This window comes from Thalia democratica, unplaced genomic scaffold (assembly GCF_965202585.1).
Source record: "Thalia democratica unplaced genomic scaffold, ktThaDemo2.hap1.1 HAP1_SCAFFOLD_912, whole genome shotgun sequence".
NCBI classification, from domain to species: domain Eukaryota; kingdom Metazoa; phylum Chordata; class Thaliacea; order Salpida; family Salpidae; genus Thalia; species Thalia democratica.
The window spans coordinates 1-10,000 of NW_028139859.1; the positions used below are offsets into that span (position 1 = coordinate 1).

The 10,000-nt window shown below is 31.7% G+C and overlaps 5 non-coding genes across 5 annotated transcripts in view; all 5 read left to right on the forward strand.

Annotated features, from left to right (window-relative positions):
- The first annotated feature begins 495 nt into the window (after positions 1–495).
- Positions 496–614, forward strand: LOC145847417 (5S ribosomal RNA). Its single transcript, XR_014371277.1, has one exon. It is a non-coding gene; the product is annotated as a 5S ribosomal RNA (ribosomal RNA).
- Positions 615–4,014: 3,400 nt separating this feature from the next.
- Positions 4,015–4,133, forward strand: LOC145847429 (5S ribosomal RNA). Its single transcript, XR_014371288.1, has one exon. It is a non-coding gene; the product is annotated as a 5S ribosomal RNA (ribosomal RNA).
- A 3,293-nt stretch (positions 4,134–7,426) lies between these two features.
- On the forward strand, positions 7,427–9,235 carry LOC145847430 (small subunit ribosomal RNA). The gene has a single exon (XR_014371289.1). It is a non-coding gene; the product is annotated as a small subunit ribosomal RNA (ribosomal RNA).
- A 182-nt stretch (positions 9,236–9,417) lies between these two features.
- LOC145847419 (5.8S ribosomal RNA) lies at positions 9,418–9,570 on the forward strand. The gene has a single exon (XR_014371279.1). It is a non-coding gene; the product is annotated as a 5.8S ribosomal RNA (ribosomal RNA).
- Positions 9,571–9,792: 222 nt separating this feature from the next.
- LOC145847431 (large subunit ribosomal RNA) overlaps positions 9,793–10,000 on the forward strand; it is a 3,631-nt gene continuing 3,423 nt past the window's right edge. Inside the window, exon 1 of the ribosomal RNA XR_014371290.1 lies at positions 9,793–10,000. This exon is cut by the window's right edge and continues 3,423 nt beyond it. This is a non-coding gene — a ribosomal RNA (large subunit ribosomal RNA).

Consider the following 10,000-nt stretch of genomic DNA (forward strand, 5'->3'; position numbering starts at 1 on the left):
TAACATAAACATAGTTGAGTTATTAAATTAAACGTCAAATATTTTATTACCTAAAATTAAGTTAATCGTAAAATCTGATGTAGTATGAGATATTCCTTAGAAACTAACTATAAATATTCTTGAAGTAAAACAATACCATCTATAAATAGAACAATGAGAAATAGTAAAACAAACTAAACACAACATGTTTATTTTAACAATATTTTTATTTAGTTTAATCTAATCTAGTTTACTTAATAAACTTTACTTCTAATTATCATAGTATTTAATATAGAATATAGTTAACAATCTTTTAAACAAAGTCTTAAATAAAGTTACAGGGAGTAATTGTAATTAAAACACCAAAAAAAAAAGGTATTAATAAAAAAAATACTTACATCAAGTTAAAATTTTATAAGGATTAATTTTAAAATATCAAATCGATTGTAAATCAAGTGCAAATAGGTTTTTTAAACAAACCGAAGGGTTTATAAAGGCTTGTAAACGGTTTCAGACGCCTACGACCATACCACACTGAGCACACCCCATCTCGTCCGATCTGGGAAGTTAAGCAGTGTCGGGCGTGGTTAGTACTTAGATGGGTGACCGCTTGGGAATACCACGTGCCGTAGGCTTTTGCTTTTTGAATTCATCTTTTTTGTACTATTTTTCTTTCTGACCTATTTATACTTATTACTCGTTTATTTACATTTTTTTAACGCTTAAAAGAAAAGTAACTTCTAGTTATTAGCAAATAAAAACGTAAGCCAATCAGATAACGTTATTTGCTGTTTAAACCAATTAGAGCGCTAAAAAAGTGGTTTGACCAGTTTGAGATATCGAAAAAATAATTGCACCATCTTGTAGAGTACAATTTTCTGAGTTAAAATTAATACAATTAGTCTTTTATACTAAAACTTAAAAGTTTTTTTGTCCACAAACAAATCACTTGAAAAATCAAACGAAAATAAATTTTGCACTTTTGTATTGTGAGTCATAATAAGTTATTTACTGTTACCAACAGATACTAGCAAAAGCTTCTTAAAGTTTTGTATTAACTTAATGTATTTGTAATAAATTTTACTTAATAGAAACTATTGAATTACGTTTACTTAGTTTACTTTTGTATGTGTATTAAATATATAGCAATTTTGTTTGAACTTAAATAAGGACTATTAAACTATTAAAAGAAAACTATCAAAGTTTACTAACTCAAAAGCTAAATCTTAGTTTTATTGTTATAAACATTTATGTTGTAATTTACTAATAACTAAATGAGTTTATTTCAAACAAAAAGAATTAAATAATGTTATGTTATGTCAAGCCTCCTATATGAGGTATATAGGTATATAAGGTATACAAGCTTATGTTTGAAAGTTATAATAATAAAAATAAAAATAAATATTTAGTTGGTAAAATTTGTATGTTTTAATATGCTTTGAAATTAGAGTTAGTATAGAAGTTTTTTTTTAAGTATAATAAATATAAATATTTAGTTACTAACAATAAACTAAAATACCAATTTTGTAGTTATTACAAAAAAAAAAAACAAAAATATTATACAAAAAGTTTCATAATTATAAGCTTTGAATAACTTTACTTCATAACTATATTCATGTTTGCATATTTAAATTATAAAAAGTTAGTGTTTTGTGTATTGACTTTATGATTATTTTATTTTAGTAACTGTTAGTTTTATACTTTAATAAAAGAAATATGGTTAACAAGTAAGTTAAAAATGAAAGAAGCATAAAAAAACACACTATTTAACTGCTTATTCAATAGTTTGATTATTTAATTATTTTTCTGTTATATAGTTTAATCGTATTGTATAAAAAATACAGAGGTTTAAAGTAAGTTTGAATAAAAATAAAACAAAACATATAAAAAACAGTTCAAATACATAGTTTTTTTTTTTAATGTTCGCGATGGAGAAAACAATGGAGAAAATTTAATTCTTTAATAATAAGTAGTAATTTAAAAAAAAATAATACAAATAAAGTTATACAATATATATACAATAGTTTGTCAAACTAGGCAAAAAAGAGTAGGCCACCACTACAATCCAATGTTCCAACTGGAAATTCAATGAGATCGTTACTGTACTTGTGATGAACGTTGATAATCCCAAAGATTGTAAGTCGAAGGCTTACCCAACCTAACCAGCGCACTGGTTTTCTTACAACTGAATTAATCAACATTTAATATTGAATATAATCATTATTGATAGATAGAGGAATGTTGACAATCAACAACAGATTGTAAGTCAAAGGCATTACTCGACCAAAGTACCCACAACCTAGATTGAACAACATTTATTAGATAGATTTGTTTTATTGATAGATAGAGAAATATTGACAATCCACAACAGATTGTAAGTCAAAGGCATTACTCGACCCAAGTACCCACAACCTAGATTGAACAACATTTGTTAGATAGATTTGTTAAATAGATAGATAGTACAGTATAATCTCAAAGAATTTGAAGTTGAACATTGAACAATAGTGGCCACCATTTCAGGCCTGCTGGCAGCTAGATTACAGCCCCCGGCTACGCAGACCTGCAATATTGATGAAAAAAAACAGTATATATATTTCCGAATCTGACTTTGAGTACTTTTTATATATTATTAACAAAGTTTTTTAGGGGTAATATCTGTTTAGTTCTTTAATATATCTTTAAAATAAAACACTAAATTAATAACATAATAATAATAATATTTTGTTTTTAATTCGTTAATAAAGTTATTTAATAATATTATATATTAAATGTATATAATAAGTTTAAGTAATAAAATAAATATAATATAACAAATATATTGTATAATAATAATTTTAAAATTAGTAAAAAATAAATAAACATAGTTGAGTTATCAAATTAAACAAACTAGAACGTCAAGTATTTAATTACTAAAATTAATTTAATTTAAATTCAAATTGACACTGTAATTGACATGTAATTGTAATTGACAAAATTATAAAAATCAACCTATTTATATAGCAAAATATTTCTTTATCTTTGTCGTGGCGTTGGGTCTTTGGTCTTGACAGCTAACTCATAAGCGGAAGGTTGTGAGATCGAGTCCCGCTAGTCGTCACGCAAGACATATACTTGAGAGCCGGAGTTAAATTTCTTTGTCATTTGAATTTGAACGCCTGCTAGACAGGCAATTTTTTTGTTATTTAGTGATTTATTAAAGCAGTTTTGCGTTTTACGTTTTTAGCAGACATGCAGTTTCCACTATGACATTGTTTACGTTAATTAATTGTCTCTCAAAATATATTTATATTATATCACATTAAATGAAAAAATAAGTTAACTATCTTATATTAATTTAAATAACGTTTATATAACCTTTTACTAAATTTTTATAAGTTTAATATTCTTATCAATTATTTTATATATTACTTTTTTAAGGTGTTTAAAACTTTTAGAAGCTGTATGTAATGTCTTTTAGTTTAATAGTTCTGTTAAACTATAAAAAAATATAAACATGGTTGAGTTATCAAATTAAACAAAATAGAACGTCAAGTATATAATTACTAAAATTAATTTAATTAAAAAAAATCTCAGGTAATCTAAAATGTCAGGAATTATTTAAAAATAAATATAAATTTAAAACTTATTATATTGAAAAGATTGATGAATAATACTCTTGAATGTATGCAATGTTTGTATTTGTAATGCAATAACATAAATGGATAGATCAATGACAAATTGTAAACATATTGTATTATTTTATTTTACGATTTTATTTATTTAATTCAATAATTCAATAAACTTTACTTCTACTTGTCCTGGTCTTAGGTAATTTATAGATAACAATTATTTAAACAAACACTTTTGTACAGTTACAATACAGTTTTAGTACAGTTTGGGAGTAACTGTTGATAAAAAAAAACAAAAAAAAAGGTTAATTCAGGTTAAAATTTTATAAGGAATAATTTTAAAATATCAAATTGATTGTAAATCAAGTGCAAATAGGTTTTTTTAAACAAACCGAAGGGTTTATAAAGGTTGTAAACGCTTTCAAACGCCTACGACCATACCACACTGAGCACACCCCATCTCGTCCGATCTGGGAAGTTAAGCAGTGTCGGGCGTGGTTAGTACTTAGATGGGTGACCGCTTGGGAATACCACGTGCCGTAGGCTTTTGCTTTTTGAATTCATCTTTTTGTACTATTTTTCTTTCTGACCTATTTATACATATTACTCGTTTATTTACATTTCTTTAACGCTTAAAAGAAAAGTAAATTCTAGTTATTAGCAAATAAAAACGTAAGCCAATCAGATAACGTTATTTGCTGTTTAAACCAATTAGAGCGCTAAAAAAGTGGTTTGACCAGTTTGAGATATCGAAAAAATAATGGCACCATCTTGTAGAGTACAATTTTCTGAGTTAAAATTAATACAATTAGTCTTTTATACTAAAACTTAAAAGTTTTTTTGTCCACAAACAAATCACTTGAAAAATCAAACGAAAATAAATTTTGCACTTTTGTATTGTGAGTCATAATAAGTTATTTACTGTTACCAACAGATACTAGCAAAAGCTTTTTAAAGTTTTGTATTAACTTAATGTATTTGTACTTAGTTTAAATTAATAGAGTTTATTTGGTTTACTTTATTATGTGTATTGAATGTGATACAACTAAAACAAAACAAACAAGGAGAGTACTTGAATAGAACCAACACAATTTACAGACCAGTTGTGTACTAAACTTAAAGCAATTCTGAATAGTGAATATGCAGTTATTATTATAAGTTCAAAGTTCACTTTAACTTAATTTAATGTATTTTGTAAATTGGTTTTATTTAATAGATAGTAGTGAATTACTTTATTTAATTTACTTTAGTATGTGTTATATAACTTTATTTAAACAAGAAGCAAAACGGGATTATACTTTCAATAAACTACACAATTTACAGACCAGTTGTGTACTAAATTTAAAGCAATTCTGAATAGTGAATATGCAGTTATTATTATAAGTTCAAAGTTCATTTTTATTTATTTTAATGTATTTTGTAAATTGGTTTTATATAATAGATAGTAGTGAATTACTTTATTTAATTTACTTTAGTATGTGTTGTATAACTTTATTTAAAACCAGAAGCAAAACGGGATTATACTTTCAATAAACTACACAATTTACAGACCAGTTGTGTACTAAATAAAAAGCTATTGTGAATAGTGAATATGCAATTGTTATTATAAGTTTATAAGTTCACAGTTTACAAAAGCTTAACAATTTAGTTATTATTTTGTTCATATTTGCATATCTAATTTATGAAAAGTTAGTGTTATGTGTATTGGCTTTTTAATTTCTTTATTTGTAGAACTGCTAGTTTTATATTCTAAAGAAACATGTTTAAATAAATATGTTTAACAAGTAACTTAAAAATGGAAGAAATATATTGTATATATTGAACTATTTATATTTATTCTAGCTATTTGCTTAGTGTATTTATTAATGTGATTATTTTATTTTGTTGTTTGTCTTATAGTTTAATCGTATTGTGTTGAAATATATATAACAAATACAGAGGTTTAAAGTAAGTTTAAATGAAAATAAAATAAGACATATAGTTGAAATTATAAAATTATAAGTTTAAAAAAATAGTTTTTTTTTTTTTTTCTTTGTTTGTTTGATTGTTTGTTTATTATATAATCGCGACGTTTCATTTTATTACTTTTAAGCATACTAAATATAATAATAGGTATAGTTATAGGAAAAATTCTATTAGTTTCTAATGTAATAAAAAAGTTTATTTCCACAAATAAATAAATACCTGAAAAATCAAATGAAAAATAAATTTCGCACTCTTGTATTGTGAGTCATAATAGGTTATTTACTGTTACCAACAGATACTAGCGAAGGCTTTTTAAAGTTCTATGTTAATTCAATGTATTTGTACTTAGTTTTATTAAAATGACAGTATTTTTAGTTAAGTATGTTTATTTAACGTTGTGTAACTCAAGTAAAACCAGAAGCAAATAAGGAGACTACTTTCAATAAACTACACAAATTAAAAATATATTATTATTTATAAATCAATCGTGTTGTGTTTCAAAATACATTTTTCAAATAATGTTTTACAAGTATTTATCAGTTATTTAGTTTTCTTTTTATAGTTTAGCTGTATTGTTTTATTTATTTGTTATTATTTTTATTTAATTGTTTGCTTATTATATTTATCGCCATGTGCTTAAAAAATAAAACAACTATAAAGGTTTAAAAAGTAAGTTTAAATAAAAATAAAATGAAACATATAAAATAAGTTTATGATTTTTTTATTATTATTATTTTTATTTAATTGTTTGCTTATTATATTTATCGCGATGTGCTTAAAAGAATAGAACAAATACAAAGGTTTAAATTGTAAGTTTTAAATAAAATAAAATGTAACATATAAAATAAGCTTATGTTTGATTTTTTTATTTTATTTTTATTTATTTTTATTTAATTGTTTGTTTATTATATTTATCGCGATCTGCTTAAAAAAATAAAACGAGTATTAAGGTTTGAAAAAGGTTATTAAATAAAAATAAAATGAAACATATAAAATAAGCTTATGTTTTTATTTTTATTTTTTTTTTTATTATTATTTTTATTCAATTGTTTGTTTATTATATTTATCGCAATGTGCTTAAAACGATAAAACAAATATAAAGATTTAAAAAGTAAGTTTAAATAAAAAATAATACAAATAAAGCTTATTTATAATAAACAAACATATTTAAAACATTATAAAAAGTAGTTTATATATATTATTTTTTATTTATTTCTTTTAAACATATTAAATAAAGTATAAAAAAAAGTATTAAAACATTTAAACGTAGCATAAATAAGCTTAAAATATTAAAAAAATTGAAAAGAAACAAAGAAATTTAAAAAAAATCGGGAAAAATCGGCAAAAAAGTTCAACAACAACATTTGAGCATCATACGCGTATGCATTACTTTACACTAGTGAGAGAGACGTGTTTGTGCGTTCGGTCGACTTGGCGAGAAAGCGGGCTTAAAGCATTACTGTTTAGCACCCGAGGCGCGGCTATTGCAGCGGCGGCGAACGTGCTATGTAAACGCATCGGAGCAGCGTATGAAAAACTACAAGCGTCCAGCGGCGGTAGGCTTATAGCTTTGCGAAGTCGTCGAGACGAGTAGCCGACGCAGGCACGGCTCGAGGCGGGTAACTGCAGCAGACAGATGGCGTGTTGCTGCTGACGAGTTAACCGGCAGAAGGCAAACGGTTGGTCGGGAGAAAGAACAGTCAGTTGTATAGCTGCATGCTGCAGTCGACGCGGGCTGGCGCTTTAAACAGCAAAAGGCCGGCGCCGACTTTCAGTAACGTTCGCAAGGCTTTTAAGCCGAGTGATAGAAAAGGTCTGTATTTATACAGTAAAAACGCTCAGTCGAGCAACGGGTTTAAACGCCCTCGGATAGTTATCTGGTTGATCCTGCCAGTAGTCATATGCTTGTCTCAAAGATTAAGCCATGCAAGTGTAAGTACGAGCTCACGTACAGTGAAACTGCGAATGGCTCATTAAATCAGTTATGGTTCATTTGATTGTACGCTTTTACATGGATAACTGTGGCAATTCTAGAGCTAATACATGCGTAAAGCGCCGAACTGACGTGAGGCGCGCATTTATCAGACCAAAACTAACCGGCTTTCGGGTCGTTACAATGGTGACTCTGGATAAGCTTGCGGATCGCACGGCCTAGTGCTGGCGACATCTCATTAAAGCAACTGCCCTATCAACTATCGTCGGTACGGTATCGGCCTACCGAGGTTGTAACGGGTGACGGAGAATCAGGGTTCGATTCCGGAGAGGGAGCCTGAGAAACGGCTACCACATCCAAGGAAGGCAGCAGGCGCGCAAATTACCCATTCCCGGCTCGGGGAGGTAGTGACGAAAAATAACAATGCAGACCTCGTACGAGGTCCTGCAATTGGAATGAGTACACTTTAAACTTTTTAACGAGTATCCATTGGAGGGCAAGTCTGGTGCCAGCAGCCGCGGTAATTCCAGCTCCAAAAGTGTATATTTAAGTTGTTGCGGTTGAAAAGCTCGTAGTTGGATATAGGGACGGCGAGGTTGGTCGGTCGAAAGGCTAGCACTGGCCTCGTTGTTCTTGTTGGTCGGTGCCTTCGCGGTGCTCTTAACTGAGTGTTGCGGTGGTCCGGCAAGTTTACCTTGAAAAAATTAGAGTGTTCAAAGCAGGCTTTACGCTTGTATAATGTTGCATGGAATAATGGAATAGGACCTCGGTTCTATTTTGTTGGTTTTCGGAGCACGAGGTAATGATTAATAGGAACGGACGGGGGCATCCGTACTGTGCCGTTAGAGGTGAAATTCTTGGATCGGCGCAAGACGAACGACTGCGAAAGCATTTGCCAAGAATGTTTTCTTTAATCAAGAGCGAAAGTCAGAGGTTCGAAGACGATCAGATACCGTCCTAGTTCTGACCTTAAACGATGCCGACTAGCGATCGGGCAGTGTCGAACTTAAGAACTGTCCGGCAGCTTCCGGGGAAACCAAAGTCTTTGGGTTCCGGGGGAAGTATGGTTGCAAAGCTGAAACTTAAAGGAATTGACGGAAGGGCACCACCAGGAGTGGAGCCTGCGGCTTAATTTGACTCAACACGGGAAATCTCACCCGGCCCGGACACAGCGAGGATTGACAGATTGAGAGCTCTTTCTTGATTCTGTGGGTGGTGGTGCATGGCCGTTCTTAGTTGGTGGAGCGATTTGTCTGGTTAATTCCGATAACGAACGAGACTCTTACTTGCTAAATAGCTGCTCGACCCATTGGGTCGGAGACAACTTCTTAGAGGGACTAGTGGCGTTTAGCCACACGAGATTGAGCAATAACAGGTCTGTGATGCCCTTAGATGTTCGGGGCCGCACGCGCGCTACACTGACCGGATCATCGTGTGTTCCCTAGGCCGAAAGGTCCGGGTAATCCGTTGAACCCCGGTCGTGCTAGGGATAGGGACTTGCAATTGTTTCCCTTGAACGAGGAATTCCCAGTAAGCGCGAGTCATTAGCTTGCGTTGATTACGTCCCTGCCCTTTGTACACACCGCCCGTCGCTACTACCGATTGAATGGTTTAGTGAGGTCCTCCGATTGAGCCTGGTACGTGCGGCAACGCACTCGCCGGTGTTCGAAAAGACGATCGAACTTGATCATTTAGAGGAAGTAAAAGTCGTAACAAGGTTTCCGTAGGTGAACCTGCGGAAGGATCATTAACGAATCGAAATTTGATTTCAAGCGACGTCTCTTCTTCGAAGGGACCGAGCCCTGTAACTGTTATAGTTCGGTCGCGTTGCTTCCTGACAGCGGGAGTAATAATTCAGCACGCAAGTGCTGGCGCGGCCGCTTCTTTTTGAACACGATTTTTTGGTTGCATTGAGATTGATTAACACGAGAGATCTCTTAGCGGTGGATCACTCGGCTCGAGCGTCGATGAAGGACGGAGCTAGCTCCGAGAAGTAATGTGAATTGCAGGACACATTGAGCATCGATATTCTGAACGCGTATTGCGGCCTCGGGTAATCCTGGGGCCACGTCCGTCTCAGGGTCTTTAACACACCGATCCTTTCATTAGTTTGAAAGTGCCTGCGACTCGTTTCTTAATTGAGGAGCGTGTCGTCAAAGACAGCTGGTCTGGCGATTTCACAGCTGAAGCGTGAGCAGCCTGCTGGCCTCGGGTGAGGTAGCAACGACGGTAGGTGCTCGAGAATAAGTTAAGTGACTTCAAAAGGCCGACGTACAAAGCGCATGTACTTTTATAGTACATCACTTTTGACCTGAGATCGGGCGGGACGACCCGCTGAACTTAAGCATATCACTAAGCGGAGGAAAAGAAACTAACAAGGATTCCCCTAGTAACGGCGAGTGAAGCGGGATAAGCCCAGCGCTAAATCCGAGCCTTTTTGGAGGGCGAGGAAATGTAGCGTATGGAATTCAGCATGCGGCGAACCAACGACTGCCCACGTTCTTCTGATCGAGGC